Raw genomic sequence first — 24,846 nt, 5'->3', positions numbered from 1 at the left:
CGTAAATGTACGGAATAATAATTTTACTAGCGGAAAGTTAAAGTCGAGAAGCTTATGACTATGATTTTTCCGCAAAAATTTGAAAAATATCAATTTCTCGTTATATATAGGGTGCCCTGGCAACGGTAGTACAATCGAGAAGAAGGTGATACTACGTGAAACAAGAAACCGAAAATAAAGAATAAAATTTTTCCATTCGAAGCTTCGTTTTCGAGAAAGTCGACTTTGAATACTCACCGAGTGCGCGTGCACTAACTTTGACTAAGGCTCATGGACCATCGAAATATCAGCATCGTCGGTGGTATTACCGCGGAGGGGGTGATTTTAGGTGAAAAAGCAAATCGAAAATGAAGATATAATTTTTTCCTTCCAAGCTTCGTTGTCGAGAAAATCGACGCAAATATATCCACCGAGTACGCTGATATACCAATGCTCCATCCGTTATACAAGGAGAGAGCAAGTCCTTCGGGTCATTGATTTAGTCGAAACTTTGCAGGTTTGTAGATTTAGTCATTCGGCTGAAGAAAATTTTTACCATTATAAAGACAACTATTCGATAATTTTTCAGATATTTATGATTAAAGCTTTCTTATTTTTAACTACAGATTTCTTCCGAATAGTTATCGATATTTACGAAGTGTCGTTGTGGTCTAACGGCGACATTCGAAAATTCCTACTTTGGCGGCGCTCGGGTTCGATCTTCCGTCCGTAATTAATTGTTTTTCCATCTATTTTTTATTTTCTATTAATTTTGCGCCCATGAAAACATATAATTTTAAATAAATTGTAAATAAAATTTTTTAACAAAGAAAGTACTTATTTTTTCTTGCAACAGTGGTACTTATCGTAGAAACAGGGAAAGCGTAGGACACATCCACAGTTTGCACATTGAATAAGTGGAGTATTATTACGGGAACATCTGCTGTTTGTTAATAAGTCTTTTGGAAAACAGACTTGAATAATATTTTTAAAAATGTCAAGCATAAAAAAAATAAATATTTTTATTAAGAAATTTATTTACAATTTATTTAAAATTATTTGTTTTCATGGGCGAAAAATTAATACAAAATAAAAGTATATCGAAAAAGAAACTATTTAATTACGAACGGGATCGAACCTCGAGCCACCAGCGTGGGAATTTTCGGATGTTGCCATTAGACTACAATGGTACTCGATGAATATTGGAAATAAATCTGTAATTAACGCAGTAATAAAATTCTAATAATAAATATCTCGAAAACTATGGAGTAGTTGCCCTTATAATGATATATTTTCTTGAACTGGATGACTAAATCTATAAATCTGCAAAGTTTTAACCAAATCAATGACCCAAAGGACTTGCACTCTCCTTGTTAGCCAAAGTTAAGTGCACGCGTACTCGGTGGATATTCAATGTCGATTTTCTCGACCACGAAACTTGGAATGACAAAATTTTATTCTTTCTTTCGATTCGTTTCTGCGCGTAGAATCACTTCCTTCCCGGTACTACTACCGTTGCTGAGACACCCTGTATATATTATTTATACGAATCTACATTGCGGTGTAATCGCGTTCGTATTTGGAATGATTGCTCGTCGAATTTTATAAATTCCGATATGTTTTTTAATCGACGAGTACCGCGCTACTTATGTATTTATAGATGCAGATTTATACAAAACCATTTAGCGTTTGTTACGTGCAATTGTATTATATTTATGTATTTGCTTGTTTATTTCCATTTTAGTACAGAACTACTCACCGAGAAAATATTTTTACTTTCTACGAATATAAGAAGGGCGTGTCCGTTGTACTACGTGTATGTTGACGCACATTTTACGTACCTCGTATCTTAATGGAAATATAACCAAGATCTGATTTTCCATGTGCCATTTAACATGTGATGTTATTAGCCATATTATGATTAAAATGAAGTACAAATGTCTCGCGTATGAAATAATCATGTATGTAATTATCTACCGTGCGTATATATTTTGTATAATATATATTTGCGATATCGCGTATAGGCGTTTAATTAAATGTTTTTTGTGCGAATTTTCAGAAACATCGAAACACACGTGTACATCCTAATATGAAACGCAATATCGATATCGAATTTTTACATGTGCTTCCCCAGTTTCGTTTACATTTTTAAACGATCAGTTATCAAAATTTCTTACAAAATGTTCGAATAGTTGATCTACGAAACGTTGGAGACCGAAACGATCGTCTTTGTTGGACGATCTATACTTTCCGTTAACGCATCGTTGATTATGATAATACTCGCGATTGCACGAGCACCAGGTTATGTAATTATTATCGACGTATCGTACCGTGCAGGCTGATTTTCGCTTATCATCGTATTGTTTATCGCGTTGGATATCTTTAACCATTTCTCGTTTCGACGAGTACGAATCAACCTTTGGAAGAAGATGCGTCAAAATTTTGTTCCATTTTCGTGAATATTTTCGTGAAAAAATCCATTATTTTCGTATGCATATGCCAAAAATATGATATTATTAATAATTTACCGAATATCAAATTTAATTTTGAATAAGAAGGAAAGAAAAATTATAACGAGTGCGTGAAAATATAGGTATAGTATTGACGGTATTACGCGATATCGCAGGACGGATGTACGACGCGTTGGGACATTTATTCTCTATGCGGAATAGATAACGAAAGAACGATGTAATGAAGCATGATAGAAATTGGTCGAATGTTTGTCCGACCGATCCAAGGGTCGTCGTTTCCATATCCCCTAGATTTATTAAAGATTTCGCGATGAACCTCGAGTGAGTACTCTTTGCATAGAGGAAGTGCAGCATATTTGGAGTTTTGTAATATTTAAGATGGATAAAAAATTACGATTGCTTTATAAAACTACAAAAAAGAAAGAACAGGTAGATAATAGAATTATTTTATTTTTACGAAATAATTGATTTATTTTTATTTCATTATTATATCAGCTGGGTAGAATGGACAATAATATACGAAACGAGTAATATTTCAGTTAAGCTACTTAAATAATAAACTATTTGAAATAATAAAATCGGTGCATTCTTTCCAGACGTTTCTTCTCTCGTTCACTCGCATTCGTTCATTCAAGCGTCCACCAAATGAAATGGTATTGCAAGGATTAACGATACATTTTAAGGGCTGAAACACTGAAAAATTGCCGACAAAAATGATTAAATTATTAAAAAATTTCTTTGATGCTTTGTAAATTTACTTTGAAATATTACTTTGAAGATTACTCTGAAATATACACGGGGGAATCTATTAACACGACAATCTGAAATAACTCGTAAAATATTTGTTGCGAAAAAATATTTCAGATAGATGTTGCGTGGTTTCCAATGCTATATATAGTAGTGTTATAGTAATGTTCTGTTATTTTGCTTTATTATCAAGATACGAAGGTCATCTTCAATTTTTTTAAACAAAATAGTTAACATTTCTTGCCGAATTCGGATATAGCGTTGAATTCTACGTAAAACGGTCTCGTACCAAATGGGATTTAAAATTCCCGAGTCCTAAAGTTCCTGAACTATTGGCAAAATAAGAGTGTGTCCTAACCCTTGGATCGGATGTGGTAGCAGTCGTTGCTCGGCTAGGTCGCACGCCAGATTTAACGTCGCTTCGCCATTTCCTTTGGGGAGCATTAAAACACGAAGTTTATCGCGAGCCGCCAACGACAGTGGAAGACATGTATTAATCGTGCATGTTCTACGATAACAGCGGCAACTCTTGAAAAGGTTTCTCGCACACCGATAAAGCAATTACCTGCTCGTATTGCTAATATCTTGGAAACTGTGTATTTTCGACTCCATTCGGTACGATACTTTTTTACGTAGAATTCAACGTTTTATCCGAATTCGGCAGGAAATGTTAGCAGTTCCATTGAAAAAATTAAAGGTGACCTTTGTATCTCGATAAAGGAGCAAAAGAACATAAAATTGATTAAACTACTATATCCCCCCCTGAAAAGCACGCAACATCTAGCTGAAACATTTTTTCGCGCAACAAATATTTTACGAGTTATTTCAGCTCGTCGTGTTACGAGACTCATTCTGTATATATAACGTGGTAATAACGTTATTGCTATTTTCCTTAAATGACGTCAAAGGCTGTGATTTTTAACTTGCAACGGCAAACGTTAACGTTAATAACAAAGGACAATCGTCGAGAGTTTCGGTAATATCGTTTGCTAAAAGTGCTGCAAAATTTTCAAACAATCCGATGCGATAAATGTTTCATTTTTTGCGAATATCGCAACAATCCTAATACTCGTGATCGATAATATCGTATACGAATGTCGCGATGCTTTGGACGAGTAAAGCAACGACCAAATATTATAAGAAAAATATAAGAGGGCATTTGTTATCCGAATAGAACGCGTGACCAACGAATAGACGTCTCTTCCTAATACGAATACCCGATATTTACATACGATACAAATCTCTTTGTATCCGCGCGAATGAATTCCGAGGGCATCGACTTAAAAATACGAAGCAAAATACGTACGTTATAACAATGGCAAGTAAGTGAAAACGCGTCGTTCTAACTATCGAAATAAAGTACGATGTAATTAAGAGACTCGAAAGTGGTGAAAATGCAATAAAATTGGAGAAAATATATAGCGCCGATCAGTTTGAGATCGTAAATCGTATAATAGCGTTGAAGCATTGGAGATACGTGAAAAATTATTCCTTGTTAGGCATTGTAAGAAATGTAATCGGTTGTTCAAATTATTAAAACGTATTTTTCTTTGGTCGTAATAATCGATATTCTGGAATTACAATTTTATACTTTCGCAAAGGCGGTCGGATTTGAAGTCGATACACGCGTGTTCTATTTTAACTGTTACAAGCTACGTTTAAACGACGAAACCGTGCTCCAAAAGTCGATTTTCAAAATATTAATTCGGGAACGAGTGAAAACTTTTCGTAAACTCTTTTTTCTTTTGGTTTTCCGATTTCTCGCTATTTTTGTGTTTGCATTTTGGGAAACGATCTTTGAAGCTGGATTTCATCCGTTAAACTTGAGTTTAGCTAAAAAATGTAGTTAAGAAACGTGCGCGTGTATTTGCCTATCGTGTTCGTCTATTGTACATATCCACAAGGTTTCGTTCAAATTTGATCTTTGTTTAAGAGTTAGTAAGATTATGCGAGCTCCGGTTACCGATAAGGCGGCCTGAATGAGGAGCACGTAGCAATGATGATCGGAGCCTGAAATCGAAGCTGCGATCCGCTTGATCCTCGATGAATTAACAAAGGAGGCCCACCTTTGAGAGAGCAGCTCGAAGAACGAGCCAGGGAGTCTTACGCGAGAGAGGAGAGCACCGTGTATTGTAACGAGAAGAGTTTAATAAAGCCACCACCGAGAATTAGAGTCAGTAGAGTCGAGTCCTCTCGCTCTCTCTCCTCTTACATTTGTAAAAATACGAATTTTTTTCTGGTCTAAGACTTCTTTTTATCGCAATAAGACAGAAGGCTTTCTAATTTTGAGAATTTCTTACACGTAGTTTTACGATACAGCCAGTTAATCGACAATGTTAATTTTAAAAATCTTACGCTTGTACGATATCCTTTTGTATAATTTTTATATTATTTTTGTATCACTTTGATGTTCAGTTTTGCTCATCGCCGAATATCGCATATTCTATTGCGGAATAGGTATAGCGTAAAAAAAATCAGTCATTCGTATAATTATAATACGATAGAAATATACAAATAACAAGTATTGGTGTAATTTGCAAATTTTTTAATATTCAGAAGAAAACGCGACTTAAATTAATTTGCTGACCAAAAATTAGACAGTTGATCGATATTTCGTAGGATGTTCTTGTAATTTTATAACTGTTACAACTTTTTGTGCATCGAATTAACCAAGTTCGATATTACGCGAGATACGATCATCTTGTTCTTTTGGCGTTTTCTCGTATCGCGGGTAATTTCATAGGTATTTCATGGGGTCGATATCTGGAGATCACGGAAGAATTTTTAGATATCCCGGTGTATTATACAAGGTTCTCTTTATGCTATTGTAGCATGCGATGATTTTGATCGTTGTCGCCTATAAAACGATCTATGAAATTATCTTCCATACCCATTTTTTTGGAAAGAAATAATACATTTTAAACTGTCTAGCAGTGAAAAAACATGAAATTTTTACATCCAGACAAATTACAGATTTTTTTATTTTTAGTTGAACAAATAAAGTTTCGTATTAAAAAAGTGGCCGCGTCGTTATTGAAAAATTCCTTTATTCGAACATTCTTGTTTGTCTATCTGTTCGAGTACCGATAGCCTCATTCCGTAGCGTATATTTAGCATCGTCGATTTTTCCGTAACCACGAACGAAATCTCGCGAATCGATATAAGAACCGAAAATTGTCCACCAAAGCATCTCGCGCTTTAAGGGAGTAGGACAGTTTGACGCGTCGAAAAATTAGCGACACTTTAAAGAAACACCGGAGAAAAAGTAATCGCTCGATTAATATAAGCATTTGTGCTTTGTTTCGACATATTATAAACTATGTAAAACAACATCAAATTTAAAAAAAGAAAGTCCCTTATTTAACTGTGCCACGTCATCATTCTAAAGTAATTTTTTTTCAATATGATCTTTCGATGTGCAATATTCCAGCCAGCAATAAAAATCGTAGTAATAAAAAACTCGAAATGGAGTTGAAACTATAACATATTTTCTAGGCATTGACGTTCGAACATTTCAATTTTTTTTTTTAATTAACGAAATAGCAGCTTCATATAGTCGATGTATCGAATTTTTATAAAAAATTTCATCGTTTTTTGTTAACAACTTCTGAAATTGTTTATAATTTGAAGAAAGTCGGACGTTAGTGCTTAATACGTATTACAATAAAGATGTACGCGAAATTTCGTAATAATTAGTCGAGTAGATCTCGAGATATCTTGCACACCGTTTTTAGAAACATTGTTTCGAGAAAAACGCGCATAATTTTTCATACGTATGCTTAATTTTTCGCTAATCATTCATTGCTACCTCATACGTATGACCATCTGCTTCGTCTTTAGTCTATTGCACGGATCATAGACTGAATCTACGGACGATTCGACCTTTTTCAGAGTTTAGTAGATGTTTTAATCATTTTTTCGTCGAGTGTGACGCATAGTTCAGCAGCTATTAGTTGTATGATTAAATTCATAGCGCTTATATTTCACGAGACACCGGAAAAGCCTTTATTGAAAATATTAGCAGCAATAGCTATTTTCGCGTTTGTAATGACGCTAAATAAATTTTTGTTGGAGCCTAAACTCTAAATAGTATTATCAAAATTTCGTTTTAATTTTCAGTCAATCCACCCAAAACAGACGACAAGTAGACATATATAACGTGGACTCCTCGATTTTTCTGATATTACGATCTATAAAATTAGTTCCATGGTGATAGATTGTCGTGATACATGTGCCGATGCGTTACGGTACACAAAATCGCGAATTGGTTTTGACTTCCATCCAAATTAATTTGTTTTAAAGACTGGGACCTTTCGTATATTACTTCCAAGACTTCGGATAACTATTTCGCACAAAAAAGTCGATTTTTTTCAACATTTCAAACTGTCCTGTCCCCTTAACGAAGAAACTGACGAGACATTTCTTTTTATGTTTCAATTTTCATCTCATCTCGCAGGTTTGATGGATTTTAATTACGATTCGGTGCCATCGAATCTTGGGAAACATCTCGTAGCAAATTTTTCGACAAGAAAGACTCTCTTAATTACGCGACGATACTTTTTCTCGTTATCGGGTGATATCGAAATATATAATGGTTTTAGTTTAGTAACGTACGAGTCATAACCGCAACAAGGTACACGTTTCCGAGTACCATGGTGAATATCGACAACGACGAATAAAATATGAACGTGTTTCGTAACTCGCGCGTCGCGTAAAATACGCGAAATCGCGCACGAGTACATTGCGGGGGAGAAATGTGCGAGCATTTCGTTTGTTCCCGAGAATCTAGTAAATTTTCTCAGTATTTTCACGATCAGCCGAGAACTAAAAATTTCCGTTTCTTCCTGGATTATTTGAAGGAAAATAGGAATGTCGCGTCCCTTGGACATTTCGCGCAACCGTGGCGCGTGTTTTTCGGCAATCTGAACATCTGCCGTGCTCGAATCGTTTCCTCGAGAGCACGAGACAACGATAAGGGTCCTCGGCTACACAGTGGTAAGTTGGAAAATAGTTCAGATTTTCACAAGAGATTAACGAACAAGTAGTAAATAAGCAAGTAACTCGTACGTATATACCCTGTTATACGCGAAATGAATATAGACGTAGTACACCCGTGACATGTAAAATTATTGAAATTAGATTTAAATTTAACGCGTATTATGCAACGTGTAAAAGTTCAGACTTTCCCGCATAGCGTGTAGAGATTCGTAATTTGGGGTATATTTAACCGTGTTTTCATAGCAGCGAGTAATAAACAAAAATTTGTGATATTAACGCGATCTTGTCGTAATTGATTTTTATATATTTTAAAATATTTGAAAATATTTTAGAATATAATTGAAAAATATTCATTGATTTTGTTGTTGACACTTGAGATGTCAAACATATGCTTGCAGATTTGCGTTTGATAAATATACGCATAGCGCTTGGAGAAAGCGATAAGATAACGCGATTATCGATCGACGTACGAGATAGTCATATTCGATGATTTTCACCGATCAACAAATCGATTAACCCTTTGCACTCGAGAGGTGAGCTTCAGTCACCATTTCGTAAAATTTGGAAGATCGATAAATTTAATGTAACGTAACAGTGTGCGAGGTATCGAAATCAAATAATTCAATAATTCTGTTATTATATAATTCTTTATTTATTGCTGAAAAAAGTATCGTCAGTTTTTTAGTAGAGAATCTTTGAATATCTACTCTTCTCTAGCAAAAAAATCGTCGAGTGCAAAGGGTTAATTCGATTTGCGCATTGGATAATTCCATGTATAAGGACAACGCGTTATATATAAAAACTGGGTAAGAAATTGTACGATATGACTTCTTGCTAACAGATATGACTCTAGCATCGAGAAAATGGTCACGCGTTAAATCCGTGAAAATGCATGTGTCTCGACTACTTTCGTTTGTTTATCTTTTTCTCTTAACCCTGTTGTCGGCGTAGAGAGAGTAGGACGTACGTGCGTATATGTTCGTTATAGACCCTCTCGGCAAACAAGTTTTCTCTTATATTAGGCTATTATATTAGATTATATCGGTAGGAAAATCAGAGAAAAATCGAAAGTTGACGTATTCTTATAGAATTAGTATTTCATGTTTTTAAAAAGGTACATAAAATATTCCGTTCCTTCCTTTTTCCTTTCTTTCACTTATATTTGCTACATTATCATCTATCTTCGTGCTTGTCTTTCTAATAAAACTCGTCTTTTCGACGAGTGAGTATCTCCAGATATACTTGGCTTAATCTCCAATCGTTTTCTTTAACTGCTATGTAATGTACAGTTATTTAGAATTCGCGTTATTTATATTTTCGTAACGATCGAATTCTTTTCCAATCTCGTTCGATAGAGGATAGAATTTCGGATCGATTGTTAAGAACGTTAGAAATTTTCCAAGCAACTCGATAGCATTGCACTCTGGTGCCAGGGTCTCGGAGGACAAGGATAATTCCATTACTTTCTTCTCTAGGGAAAGCGCACAGAGGGCGCAAGAGTGGGGAGAATAGGATCTTGCAAGAGGCATTGCATTTATTTTTAATTCAGCGAGATAGTTTCTAATTTAGAGCAATAAAGGTAAAAGGAAGAGGTTATCGAAGTAGTCGACCTTTGGAAGTTTAAAAATTTTCTTCCAATTTATTCGCTGCTCCTTCGTGATCATAGAAGTGATCACACTTCTCGCGATTCGTGATTAATTGTACGTTTAGTGGCTCGTCGAGTAATACGTGGTAGAACGTGGATCCTTGAAATTAATTGGGGAACTAATTCGTTTGGATCGCGTAAAATCGAAATTTCGATTATGTCCCAAATCAATTGGAAATTAAACAGTTTTCAAACGTGGGCGTTCTTCGCGGGGAAAATAGTGCGCTTAACGGGAGAAATTCAGTATAGCAAATAGATAAAACGTTTTTAGACATGGAAGAATTCCAGATGCCATCTAACGTTTCAACGTTTAAACATTTTTGCGTAACGTTTCTTTTCTTTGCCATATTTTCTTCGTTTACGATACGCAATGCATACTCAGCTTCGATACGCGTTAACGCTAAACGAACCAAGCGAGGTCAAATGACTCTTTTCAAAATTTACTTTATAATTGTACATTTATCGTTACTTCTTTCGCTCGTCTGACTTTCTGTAAATTCTTATATTATCTGATTCTTTAATTTCTCGCTTTTCGTTTTTCTCTCAACTTATTTTTTACCGTGAAAAATTGTTTGCATACCTTATTTACACATCTCGAGTTATAGTTTTGTTTATCTGAATCGGAATACGCGTGTTTGGTTTTGGCGCGAGCATTTCAACGACCCGATCGGTCAGTGAGACAATTATCGGAAAGAATTGAAAACATAAGCGAAGCGAGTTCGGACGGGAAAAATTCTAAATCTGAAAATGAGCAAAGCGAAACTGGGAATGATTTTTCAGACAGTGAGGAAATGAGTCGCCATGGTTATGCTGTCTAACGATGAAACCGAAAACATTTTGAATGTCCGTAAAGGACAAAAGCGCCAAAGATTTTTATCTGATTCGTGGTACTAAGTTCGAATCATAAATGCATCAAAACAAAAAACAAAAGAAAGGGAATACACGAAACAGTTGTTATAATAAGACAAAATTTGGCGTCGATGTGGTTGACCAAATGACGCGAAAATATAGCGTGTATTTTTCAATATCCTGAATCAGAATCAGTATCCTAATTGAAATAAAGATACCGAGACAGCATTTCCTGTTACAATTAGCAGATGAACTCGTCACAGAGTATCACGAATCTCTTGAAGGAGAAAAGGAAATCCTACAAGAAGAAACATCAAGCAGCTCAAGCAATAATTCCTAATCACGAAGAAAATGCCAAATAAGATTGTGCACCGGTAATAAAACCACTCAAACTTGCATAATTTGCAAGAAATTCGCCTACGGAAAATGTACGATGGAGAACCAGTCACGTGTGAAAAGTGTAACGAATTAAATATTTTATTTGTTAAACTAAAAATACACGTGTGATTATTTAATTATAAATTAAAAGTTACGTTGCGAGTTATTTTCTTTAATAAATTAATAATTTGTTTTCGAAAAATCAACGTTTATTTCATGGGTCATTTGACCCCTTATGGTAAGAATAGGTGTGTGTAAAGTACAGGTACGTTTAGTGTTAAAATAGTATAGAAGATCCTGCGATATCTTCGTTTATGCCACTGTTCCAGTTACTCATAGTTTCATACCTCGGGTTATCTTTATCCGTTTATCTGTTTATCCATTTATGGATATTATCGTTACAACGGTCCCAGAATTCGGATAGGTAAATCGCATATTGTAAGGGGAGAGGAGATAGAGAGCTTGGTTCTAATGAATCTAACTCTCGGTAGCTGCTTTAACTTTATTCTTCTGATCAACTATACACTCGCGTCGCTCTCGTCTCTGGCGTAAAACTTTTTCCGTTCGCTCCTCGAGCTGCCCTTTTAAAGGTGGTGGGTCCCTTTGTTAATTCATCGAAGATCAAGGGAATCGCCGCTTCGATTTCAGACTCCAATTATATCGCTGCTACGTGCTCCTCATTCACGCCGCCTTATCGGTAATCGGAGCTCCCATAATCTTCCATACTCCTACAATATCGCGTTTTCAAATTCGCGATTAGTTGCTGTTTTCCAATTTAGGTGAAAACCCGACTCGTCGCGTATTTAGATAATCCGGATAAACGACGTTCTATCGTAATTGTCAAAGCGAACAAGGATAAACCTAGCGCTTTGTTCGGTAGGAAAAGCGGCCCAAGGGTGCAAGAGCGGAAAGAATAGAATCCTTTGATAGTGCCCGTGTTCGCTGTTAGTTCACTCGGATGGATGGTAATTTAGAGTAGCGAAAAGAAAGGGAAGAGAGACGATGGAGAAATTTACGATGGCAGATAGCAGGAATGCGCAAGGTTTTCAGCGTTTCGACTTTGTTTCGAAGAATAATTGGCAAAGGTTAGTCTAGCACGCGTCGCGTGGCTTGTTTAATAAGCGTAAAAGTAAAATGGCTTGGTTAGTCGTGAATTATATAAGAACTAGGCTACGCGTAACTTGTCGGGAGACACGATACACGGACATGGTTTCTAAAAAAATGTGTCGGCTGAGGAAATCGAAACCGAAGAAATAATTACAGTTACGGGTACGGTTATGGTTGCGGTTACGGTTACGGTTTTCGATACGACTCGAACAGTTCGTTTTGTTTCTCGCAACCCGATTAGAGAAAATTGTTGCGAAGCACGGCTATCGGTAACGATACGTAAGAAGAATCGATGCGAGGTATTTCGTTACGGTAACGATACTTCTAATAGAATTTAATACTCGCGATATTTTCCGTTAAATCGACGAGAAACGTTCTATCGGCAAGACTAATCGGCAAGAAACGAAGCACCTTTTCGAACTCGTGATTCTCGCCGATGCACCTAGAGAGAAAACGATTTAGCTGGCGAGAATTTCGCCACGGAGCGCCGACCTCGAACGTGCCGCATTCGAAAGAGGATTTATGCAATAGAACAAACGCGAGAATGGTATCGGATCCTGCTTCGGAATGCGATTATTCGTGCTCTATGAATGCATTTCAAAAGAATTTTCGACCCGATCAACTGTCGCAACGTGACTGCCCCGAGTCCCACTGGATATCCTGCTGGGGGACTCGAAACTTTCATTTTCCGAGTTTCCTTCCAATGATCTTTAATAACCTTACGGGCATTTGTGCCAACGATCTGTCGACGATGCGATCCTAAGGGAGTATATTCTTGTAATCCGGCGACAAAAAACTGACTTTCCTGGGACTTTTTTTTTTTTTTTTTGTTTAAGGAACTATGATACGTTTCGTTATTGCAGTTTTTGCGCTCACATTTATTTATACTCGAAGAATATCTGCAATTTTTTTTTTTTTGAACGAAATTATTTAAAATCGAGGAAACTAATACAGCCTTGGGTAAATCATGGTTTTAAAAACGGATTCGAATGGCTGACGTGATTCCGGACTATCCGATTATCTGAAATGAAAACACTAAAAAACATCTTAATTAGTATAAATACAGCTATAACGTATACCGCGAAAACGGCGAAATTTAGAAAAGTAAAAAAATCACAGCAATGTGATGTTTAAATATCGATTTTCCTTGTACTTTTCGTCCTTCGGATGGTAAATAAAAACATGAGATTTTGAAATTCGTGGTTTACGCGATAAGGATACACTCGGCGAAGATCTTCTCTAAATTTTAAGTTAATCGGTCAACTAAATCGCGAGATATTCCATCAGCCTGTTCAAAAAATATGCTTTCGAGAAGAACGCGTTTGTTTGAACATCGATAACTTTGCCACTTTTACGAATTCAAACAAATCCTTTTACACAGACATTCTCGAAGGCGTATACTTTGAGAAAATGTAAAAGCAGAAAAATAAATTTTTAAGCCGGATTTCAAGAATACGTACCCTCTTTTAGCGAAAAACTACTCGACAATGTACGATACTTATTTTCAGATAGAGGTGGCATGGATCGATATTTAGTCTTTTAAATTAAGCGCAACTTCGAAATGAAAATTTAATATACGTTTCGATCGTTATTTTTCATCGTTTATTCCGCGTTATGCAAACTGCATATTAAATATTAAGTTGATAAACAATTATTGTCGGCTATTACAATTTTTATTCTTGTATATATCAAGAAAATGTAATTTAGAAAGTTTCGATAACTCGAAACTAATTTATTTTATTACGATTCACTTGTCCGTTTACGATGAGCTAAATAAACGATTCTCTTGATTTTCATCGCGGAAAAAGAATTCGTAGTCGAAATGCTTTCAACGTTTACACCGTCGAGAGAAATAGAAGGTAAGCCAATTACGAAAGTGCGATGAAATTGGGCAGTAAGAATGCGCGTAAGAAACCGAGCTATTTAGAAAATGCATTCTAATACTTATTGTTGAAATAGGACCACGTCTATCTTAAGATACGTTTGGAAGGAACGAGTAATCGCAGCAAGTGACTACTAAACGTATAACCGCGGTTGAGCACAGGCTTACGCGCACGTGTTAAAGACAAAGCTGTAACGAGTAATTCGGTTTGATTAGGATACGTTTATCGGTTGCTCGGTTTAGTGCAGGGGTCGCAAACTTTTCGTTAAGATATACGTCTTGAATTAACTAACACGCGGCGGAGTCGCTTTACCTAGAGACCAAGCGGAAGAGAGGGTATGTCGTTTAACTCCTCGAGTACGACGAACGTTAGACACCCTCCGGTTTCATCGGTTGGACTCGATTGTTCGTACAGAGACTCTAAATTTTTCCTAGATTCTCGAAATTTCAAAACTAGTCGATAGAACGAACTTCGTATCTCGTATATACATAATTTCTTCAAACGCTTTCACACGCGTGTAGCCTACTTTCCTGTTTCTAAGCCCGAACACTGTACATCGTATACATCGTATACTTGAATTTTTCATTTGATTTCCTCAACGCTTTACCACTTTCATCCGAAATAGAAGTAGTAAATTTACATTCGTTATCTAGTATAACGTTATTCCAAAAGCTTTGATTCTTACTGACGCGTGTATTTGAAAATTCGTGACGTTTTCATTTATTAATCGTACTTACGGATGGTTTTCTCCCGGTTGTACGACCATTGTATCCAGCTTTTCTTACGACGATTTCTTACGAATTTTGAATTACCGATCAACTTTAACGTAGTCGTTTATGGACGACAACGAATTAGTTCGTAAAATTGCACGTTTACGATCGGTATTTAACTTTTGCAAACCTGTACGTTGTAGATTTTCAATAGATTTTACTCTTTTCGTATTTCTCAAGAACATATTATACCGAAGAATTTCTTAATTTTATCGCGGTTTATCAAATTAAATCGCGCCTCGCAACAGGTATTTCCATTTCGGAGAACTTATTTCGCGAAAACGTCTCTATTACCTTTACTAACAGCCAAACAACTGAATTATACTTGACTCTCTTTCACCTCAGTTTTGTTATGTTCGTCGTGTAAATATATAATAACACAAAAAATATTTATTTATTATCGTTTCCTTTAAAATTATGCAACTTCGAATAAATTCTTGTACGGTGTACAGAGACTCTTTTCACTGACTTTATGTAAATTGTAGGTTATGTTCATTTATGGTAAGCTACGTGATATGACGTATTCTTCATTTTGCACGCATTGCGCGTGTTCTAAAAAAAAAAAGAAAACTAGAGAATCGTATCCTACGGTGTATGGATGCCGAAGTATAAGCCAAATAATCACGGCTTGTACAACGTATAGCCACCGTACGCGAGTATGTTCGATACATATCTATTTTAAACTGATTTAGTAATAGGACGAAATTACAATACATTTACTGACGAAAACTTGATCCTTAAAAAAAATAAGGAAGGAAGAAAAATAACGTTAACGCGTTACTTGACATTGGACGTATTCTGCGTGGATGGAGACATCGACAATAATCGAAAACGCATCTTAATAATCATACGCGTGCCTTGTTACCCTTTAGAGCAATACCGTATAATACACGCTAATAGTATAAGATAGATAATTATAATCGGTAAACGATCAATGGTCGTATCTAATTCAGTTTCGTCGCACACTGTCTTTCTATAGTTGTTCAAAAAATAAGTACACAGATCGAGACTTGGATATCGATCATTTCGCGTTTAAAAGTAAAGTTTCACGAGAATTGTCGGACCCCGTTAAAATGTATTTTAAGAGCACGTTCTCTTTTAATAAAGCTATTTTGCACCAACTAAATTCGAGAATGTTCCGTTATTTCGAGAGAGCGATTTTCAAAGTGCCAATTTTGCTTTGAATGCATTTACTGCACTTATCGTTTCAACAATACGAGTATTTCTATTTTGCAATATCAAATTCAATTCGTTAAGATATTTCATTGAATCGATAAAAAATCCAAGATCGAGCAATCACATTTTGTCTTCTAATTACGGCCAAGATTCGTTCTTCGATGTTAAAAATTCCGTTGCTCGAGATAATAGATTTTATTCGGTCACCGCTCAGCTACCGCACTTCCGTCCGAGTAAGATCGTTAAATTTCGCGTCTTTGTCCCGTAGAAGTGTCTCGAATAATCGATGAGTCGCGGCGATACAGTTTTTATCGAATTTATATTTTTCGCCACTGGTTAAAAAGAATTTCAGGCGTAACGTTTGTCGATGGATGATGCGGCGATATGACGCAAATTTAGGAAACGAACTGCCTTTACTTAAGAATTTAAATCTTCCTATTCTCTTCATTATTCGTTCTCGATAGTTGCATCGTGTATATCGTCGTTGTTATTTTATTTTTATCTTTGTGTCGATCGAAAAGTGACCCAGAGGTTAATAACGTTCCTTTTTTTATTAATTCATCCTCTAGAAATGGTTTCTCTTTATACGGCGAAATTGGCTCGTTAAACTTGATTTACAGCTTAATCCATTCGAGACGGCGATGTTTTTCGAATACGGTCCCCAGGAGCGAAATTTTTTTTTTTTTTATATGGTTCATTTTTAATAAAAAAAATTGTTTACTATAGAAATCACCCAATTCGTAAGTGAATTCGCATAAATAAGATGATTGCACACCGTGTGTGTAGCTCGCTCCTCAGAAAATTTTTATTGCAAGGAGCGGATTGAACACCATGTGTGCAATGTAAGGTAAAATAAAAATACATCGTTAAAATTGATAAACATTTATTTCAAAAATAGTTACATAATATAAAATTGTTATTTTGCTTTCGATAGTGAAGAACAGAATATAATGGAAAGAAAATTTTTAAGAAATAGTAAAATGTCAAAAAAATAAGTCGAATAACGAAGAAAATAATATAAAATAAATAAATAGAGAAATAAATTTTTAGAAAAATGTCTAAAGGTAATAAAGTAATGTAACTCAGTAATGAAGAAGACAATATAATTTGTTAATACATTTTTAGGAAATAGTACACTGATGGAAAATCCAAACAAAATTTTTTTTTTTGGTACACAACAAAACCAATGCCAAGTTTTGTTTTTCTATATTTTACAGATACTATTTATTGAAAAAAAGTCTTATCTCGACGATTACTTTACTCAGAATAACTGATAAATGCTCATTATTATTATTGCACACACGGTGTGCGATCGGTCTCGAATGGGTTAAGTAGCAGTTCCTTTTTCTCTTTTTTTCTAATTATAGAATTTGTAGCAAAACTTGTATAGAAACTATTGCGAAGAGCGTTGAGGTGTGTCTCTGCGTGTGTTAGATTTTTTCAGGAAATATTACTGTCGCGTCGCGATCGAATCTTGGACGAACCTTGACTGGTTGCAAATTCGCCTCGCGATCTCGGAACATTGCCCGTCAAATTAATATCGAACAATCGTTTTAAACGTCTTCCGCCGAATTACTTTCGCTAGACGATCCTGACTGGCATGAAATGTTTCGTAGTAGTCCGACGAGCAAGAAGGTAGACAGCATTTGCCAACAGCCTGCGAGCTGTTCGTCAACGGAAACAGCAGTGTCCACATTGGAGTTCGTCAACTGTTATAAACTTGTTCGCTTTGAATTCATGGTCGGTTCGTTGTTAACTCTTGCCGTATAGGAATGTCAGCATACAATTCTGCAAACCGAGAGAGAACAACTTTTATTTTCCTCTCAATTTCGCTAATGCCATGTTTCATTGCGAGCGCTATTTTCATCCACGCATCTATTCTATTTTTTAATTTCTAATCCATATTTTTCGCGCCCCGCGAACGTGAACTGTAGCGATACATACATACATATATATATAATTCAGTAAGCATTTTGATTTTCCAATCGGTTTATTCGAATGCTAGGTAAAAAGTAACGACAGCTGACAGCCATATTCTCTCCATAAAATTCCAGAAAATTCCAGAAAATTGTGTTACAAACGCATCCAGATATGCTCCGAGTTTGCAAACAATATCGCTTGTTCGGCTAAGTGTCCATATTGCGACGTAACGATGAAGTAAGGATATAGAAAATTGTTGGAACCCGGATTTCAGTGTACAATACGGGTTCTAGCAACAAGGCTACATTGGAAAAGTACAAGTCGGCGGAGAGGAAAAAACTAAACTGGCCTTTCGCAAATTTTGTAGAGTCTTATATAATGTTAGTTTTTGATGGGGCGAAGATGACCATTGGTCCTTAATGAAAGTAGGAACGAGTCAGTTGCTTTTGGACTCTGAAATTGGTCTGCGCTTATTAGCTAGGCCCTTCTAGTGACTAAGGGCCAACGAATCGTTGGTCATCCAACAAAATGTTCAACTATATTTCCGTTTATTTAAACCGTAAATAAGTATAAAGTATAGTTTAGTATATATTTAGTATATATTAACTGTGGAAATTGAGTCTGAATTTTGAGAATCGACATCGGATCGGGAAGAGCACTATTGTTAATTCTATGAGGATGTGGAGAGATAGCATAACGTATAGTCATTCACAGTGAAACCCGAATAGGTATCGCGAGAAGCGTAGTCTCGGTATAATAATAAATAGGATAAGAAATTTAATTTAAAAAATGATATACGATATGGTAATCATTTTCATAGCTAGAGAATAATGGTTAATTTTCTAATTTTTTTTACGCAAATAATTAAAAAATTAAAAATAATTTAAATTAAAGAAAGGAATAATAAAAGAATAATAATTCTTTTCTTTCAGTCAAATTCCCTATTCTATTATTATACCGAGGTGACACTTTTCACTGTTGATAGAATGGGTGTGCGGTGGATTTTATCGAACTGAATCTACTTTATCCCTTTTATTAGGCTGATATAGAAATACGACTGGTCGCTTCTCTTTATATCTGACAAGGCCTTCGAGCCACCGATTTGGTTCAAATTTCGTAAGATGGTAGATTTAGTTCCCCTGATGGTGAAGATGTATGATTATTGATGCCACTACTCGATAATTTTTAAAATATTTCCAATTGAAGATTTGTCATAAGGTTAATTCAATTCTGTTTAGAGATGTTTCCGTGTAATGGTTTGGTGTAGTAGCAACGATCCTAGTATTTTGTTGAAAATAAGATACGTCTTAACGTATGGAATGTAGAAAAATTAATCTGTCAGGAGAAATGGATATATCTTTAAACTATGCGTTAACGGAACGCGTCGAGTGTTTATTTCACACGTTAAATAAAATTTAGGGGACCAGGATGTGCTGCAATCGTATACCCTTTTTCTTTACTCTAGTTTTGACTCTTTACGCGAACAGTCAGAATACTTGAGCTATACCTTCCTTAGGAGAGAATAAAGATAATTATAAAATAAAGATAGTTATTTCTTTTTAACCATAATCCCAATATATTCTTACGCTCAGGTCTAACTCCGGGGAGGACGAGAAAATAATCTTTTTCTTTAAATTCTTTCTTATTTTGCATGAATTTTTTACACATGAAGATACAACACGTAATGGAATTTAAATAAATTGGAAATAAAATGTCTTAATTTACTAGATACGTCATAAAAATTTTTTTTGCCATTATCATTCATATAAATATTGAAAAATGTTTATTACAAAATAATAAGTAATAATAAATAAGTAATAAATATATGTAAAAAATTCATACAAAATATAAAAGAATTGAAAGAAAAAAATTATTTTCGTCCTCTTCGGAGTTGTAACCAGAGCCCTACCGTGTAGGAATACTAGTCCGTTGCTACTACATCAAATCATTAAATGATAGCCTCTCTAAACAGAATCTGCGATAAATTTTCAATTGCAAATATACTAAAAATTATCGAGTAGTGGTACCTATAATCATATATCTTTATCATTAGGGGAACTAAATCTACCATCCCACAAAATTTGAACTAAATCGGTGACTCAAAGGCCTTGCATTCTTCTTGCGAGTTCTGAGGGCATCGGCAAGTTTCAGACGCCTTTCGTTACAGGAGATGCATATCGTCGCTAGGTCGGTCTTGAATGGCGATGATTAGTAATAGACGGCTCTCTGAGGAAATTGCGCGTGTCTTCGAATGTTCAGTGGATTGTATGTCTCTTTTTGTTGCGTATGGTGGACAACGCCTCGATGTCGAGGGAACGTGTATTTTGTTGGTGCGTAGATTTCATTCCAAGCGTGTTCTGCGAGAGTTGATTTGATACTATGCGTTTCTCGTGTTTCGTTCTTTTTGAGCCGTTTAGAGTTTTGGAACTCGGATTTGTCTTCTTTTGTCGTAGGGGAGCTGCAGCTAAATGCAGGTACGAAACAACTGATTCGGCTGTCACACTTCTCGATACCAAAAACAAACAAACCTGAATCGGCACCTTTCGGCTCATACAAGTGTAATTTCACCGTCGTGTCGTTTCTTTCCCTGATGCAATGCATCGACGAATAGGACACGGAACTCTGTCGCGTAGCATTGACAGCAGCCAGTCCGATAGGCAGAGCGATTTGAGCTTTTTCGGGAAAGCGAGATCGATTATTGTCTTATACGGCAGGTACTTGCAGTATATGGTGGCCAAACGTCGATGTTCCATCGTGTTTTACCTGAGGTACAGAGTCGGTAATATGGTATTTTCCCAATGCGAATAAAAATACCGACAAAACGACATTTCAAGGCTTAACGGGAGACTGTTTCAAAATGTTTACAAAATGTTAACATATTTACAAAATTAGACTAATTACAAAGAGATGTCTCTGCTTGCTTACAATAGCGATTTATCGATTTCTACTGTATCGGTGAGAATTCGCACTTACTCGCCGCTTAACACTCGCGATACGACTTGTACGATTTTCACCGAATGACTGTAAATAGCGGTATTAGTGGTAACAGTAGTAGATCTTTATTTCAACCTCTTTGGTCTTGAAATAGACTTTGGCTTATACGTTTGTACACGACATGTGTTAACTTACATTGCTTACGCTTCGTTGCGTCTTATTCCAAGTTTCACTTATTCTGTTTGTATAATAATTATTCTACCCTAACTTCTCTCTGTTACTCTTTTACTCTCTAACTTTATCTTCTTTTTTTCTATTTGTCTAAGCGAATTTATCCCTCCCGCAATCCTCTCTTCGGAAATCTTCTTCGGACTGGTATTCGCGTCATCCATTTGCCTGCAGTCTCTCCGATGCTCTAAGATCCCTCTGCTTTTCTCGCAGAGAGAGGGCAGCCTTTCTCCTCCTCCTTTGCTCAGAATTTACCTGCATTCTCCAGGGAGCCACACCATGCTCTCGCTAACGCTTTTTCTTTTCCGCCCTTTCTTTTTTCCCTCGATTACTTCGCTAGGGTGTTAGTTACTACGCGTTTGTACCTGCAATTATATTTTGTCTTCGTTATCCTGCCCCATCGTTTCTGTCTTTGCGCGTCTGCCTCTCTTCTACTTCGAATGTCTCCCGCTGGCTTCCCTTCGTTCCACGAGATGCTCATCCCCTCTTTGCTAAAACCACATTCCCCAAAGTGATCCAATCTTTCCTCGAGTTTTTCTCTATTCTCTAACCCTGCTTTTCTTTCTTCTATACATCTTTCAATTATTAATGCTCTTTTTACAAACCCTGTCTTCAGTTTTTCCCTCTTCGCTTTTTCCGTACCTATATGTTCCGAAGTATATCGACCTAGACCTAGCACCTACTTGATATATTTTCTTTGTATCCTCTCCATCTCTTCCTTGCCGCACCGTCTCCAGATTTCAGTTCGGTACGCTAAAACGCTTACCACCAGGCTTTCAAAGATTTTCATTCTGCTTTTCGAGTCGTTCCTTCAGATTCTCTCACCTATTCCCGATATTACGACGCTCGCCTTCTTGACTATATACTTACCGCTCAGTGCACTTTCCATTACCTTTCAGCGCATACCGCAAATATGTAAATTCCTTGACCTCCTCTATCGGATTTCCCTTCTTTCTCGAATTCCACATCTTCCTTCTTTTTCTTCCTCCTTCTTCCACCTTTCCTGAAAACTATCATCTCGCTTTGTTCTCGCTTAGAACCAGATTTTTCTTTGACGAGTATTTTTTCGTCGTCTCTCTCATCTCCTTTTCCTCATTTGCCAGTAACACGCGATGTCGTCCGCATAAACGAGAGCCCAACAGTTTAGCTAATCTACCACGACATCGCGATTTCTGCCTCGTTATTAATCCACGATTCGTTTTTGTCTTCCGAACCGCATAGGAACCTTATAAAACGATTTCTCCATTTGTTTAATTTTATTTCTTCCATAACGATAATTTTTGTCTTCCCTTATCGATATAACTCCACGGTCCCTTCTCTGTTCTTACCGTCTCCATTTCTTCCAGCTTCTCCTCTGCTTTTTCTTTCCGTTCTCTCTCCCACAGCTTCCGAAATTCTCTTTCTTCGTTTTTTCTCTTCGTTTTCACTTTGTTGTCGACACCTCTTCCTATCGTTGCTTTTGTCACGAGACAATTACCGCGGTGTAGGAAAACGGTATTCAGCGGTGTAAGAATAACTCTCGCGGATGAGACTAACGCGGATAACTAGGTATTATGGAGGGTCTCGCGCAAGTATAACACAGTGGAGTTGTACTAGGCCAAATGTTTGTTCATGTTCACGTTTGGTTCGGATACATTTATGCGATTCAGTTTTATAGGGAAGGGGTATGTTTTGGAAAATATCGGTGGACTCTGGTTCGTTTCGGATGATTCGCGTCTGATTTGGGGTTTGTGTACAACTTTGCGCGATAAGGAAAGGTATTGAAAAGTTACGCTTGGTTTTGTTAACCCTTTGCATTCGAGAGGCGCCTCCCAGTCGCCATTTAATCAGATTCTAAAGATCGATGTTAGTATGTCAAATTTAAAATTACCTAACGATGCGTGGAATGTGGAAGTAAAACAATTCTACGTCTTTTTTGCATACAATTTCTTATTTACCGTTTTAAAAATATCGTCAACTTTATGGCAGAAAGTCTTCGAATAACTATTATTTTTCTATAACGAAAAACTCGCCGAGTGCAAGGGGTTAAATATCCGTTGACTCAGGGTTGACTCCCGAGTCATTGGTGAACTTTGGCTACAATTTTGGGGGATACGCCTTTACGTTTTTATCGTTTACCATCTTTCTTCTGCGGTCTCCTCTTATACTCTTTACCTGTTGTTATCTCTTTGAATCTTCTTATGCCCTCCTGCTTCCATTTTATCGCTTTCCGCGCTTCCTTATTTACCCTTTTCTTCCCCCTGTGCAGTCTGTACTCGAGTTCGCAATATATCGACGCGTGATCCGACTCCACCCTTTCCATTACCTTCGAACTTTTTATCATTTCTACCCCTTCAACGTTATCGAGAGTATAGTGTGATCAGTGTGACCGGTGCTGCTCATGAACTGTATTCGCCAACTGTATTCCCTTAGTTCGTTGCCTCTAACATTCCGGTTGAGGATATACCACCCATTCTCCTCTGCGATTCTTAACAAATGTTCCCCTCCCGTATTGCACTTCCTGTCCTTTCAAGCCCTTTTTGCTGTCGAAAACATCGTATATTTCTTCTTTCACACCAATTCTCTTCAGTAAAGCTACCTCTCAACGACATTCTGACCTGTCGTATCTCTTCTTGTAACTCTTCTAGCTTCTCCGTTAGTTCCTTCGGTTTTATTTTGCAGTAAACTGTTCATAATATTTACGAATTTGAACCAAATTGACCAAATTGATCTGGACAATGACGGAGATTGAACAAATTATTGAGTAAGCGCGTAATATTGTCTTCTATGTGTCGATGCCAATGATTTTACACGGTTGTTCGGTTAATAAAGTATTTAATATATTAGGATTAACAAAACTTCGAATTGTTCTTACATTACAGACGCACGCACTCCTAAAGATGTCACTAAGTACAAATGTACACACATTCATAGCATGTACTTTCCATCTGCATATATATATATATACATTGACTCATACGCAACGTCGATCTATATTGTAGGAGATTTTAATTAACAGAACGTTTAGTTGTTGGCCAAATGTTTTATTCAGTGCTAGGCTCGTAGGCGAATGCGTCAAAACCGTATCCCTCGCAGTCTTATAGGGCGTGTCCCATCTCCGTGGTCTCGTGTTCAAGCGTAGCTAGCCTCTTCGGTTTGGATTGCGTTCCAAACGCCTGAGCTTGGCAACTAAACATCCCCACCTGTGACCGTTGTCCTTGAACCTTGGCGATGTCTTCCTAGAAATCCAACGAAGGGCTTTCTCCCTCAGTTTCGCCAGTAGCATCGGCAATAGTTGGTGGATCGTTCTCTTTCGAATCCGTTTACGTATCGAATCAGTGTCAAATCGCGTTTTATCGAAATCATCGACGATCACCATCGTCTCGTGTTCTCTCGAATCTATGTTTCGATTTAACGTGATAAAAAATTTGGAGATGGCTCAACGTTTGAATATTTGGTCCAAGCCAGTACCTAAAAGATGCTTCGTGAACACTTACATTACCGACCACTACTCTAATTACTCACGATGAGAAATTTAGACTGGTCGTTCAACGACACGTTGTATTGTGAGTAATTTCCGAACAAACGCCAATCGACGTTAAGTAGATAACTTGGTCTCAGTTTCAGGTAGGATATAAAGTGACAGCCACCTTAACGCGTTGATATTTTGTTTTTCTCCTTTTGCTTCGATTACAGTTTGCACTTTTCCAGATGATGGAAAAGAATGAATTTGGATGTCCACGAGCTGAGATTCCTGTATTGGATAAGACACGTCTGACTCA

At 36.6% G+C, this 24,846-nt stretch overlaps 1 protein-coding gene across 1 annotated transcript in view; it reads left to right on the top strand.

Moving 5' to 3' along the window:
- Positions 1-24,846, top strand: part of LOC108554856 (uncharacterized) — a 301,692-nt gene that overhangs the window by 3,399 nt on the left and 273,447 nt on the right. The gene's annotated exons all lie outside the window — the stretch shown is intronic.

The sequence above is a fragment of the Eufriesea mexicana genome, unplaced genomic scaffold, assembly GCF_001483705.2.
Source record: "Eufriesea mexicana isolate 0111107269 unplaced genomic scaffold, ASM148370v2 scaffold50, whole genome shotgun sequence".
NCBI lineage: Eukaryota > Metazoa > Arthropoda > Insecta > Hymenoptera > Apidae > Eufriesea > Eufriesea mexicana.
The sequence above is the reverse complement of the archived record's forward strand: the minus strand, read 5'-3'. Positions and strand labels throughout refer to the sequence as shown.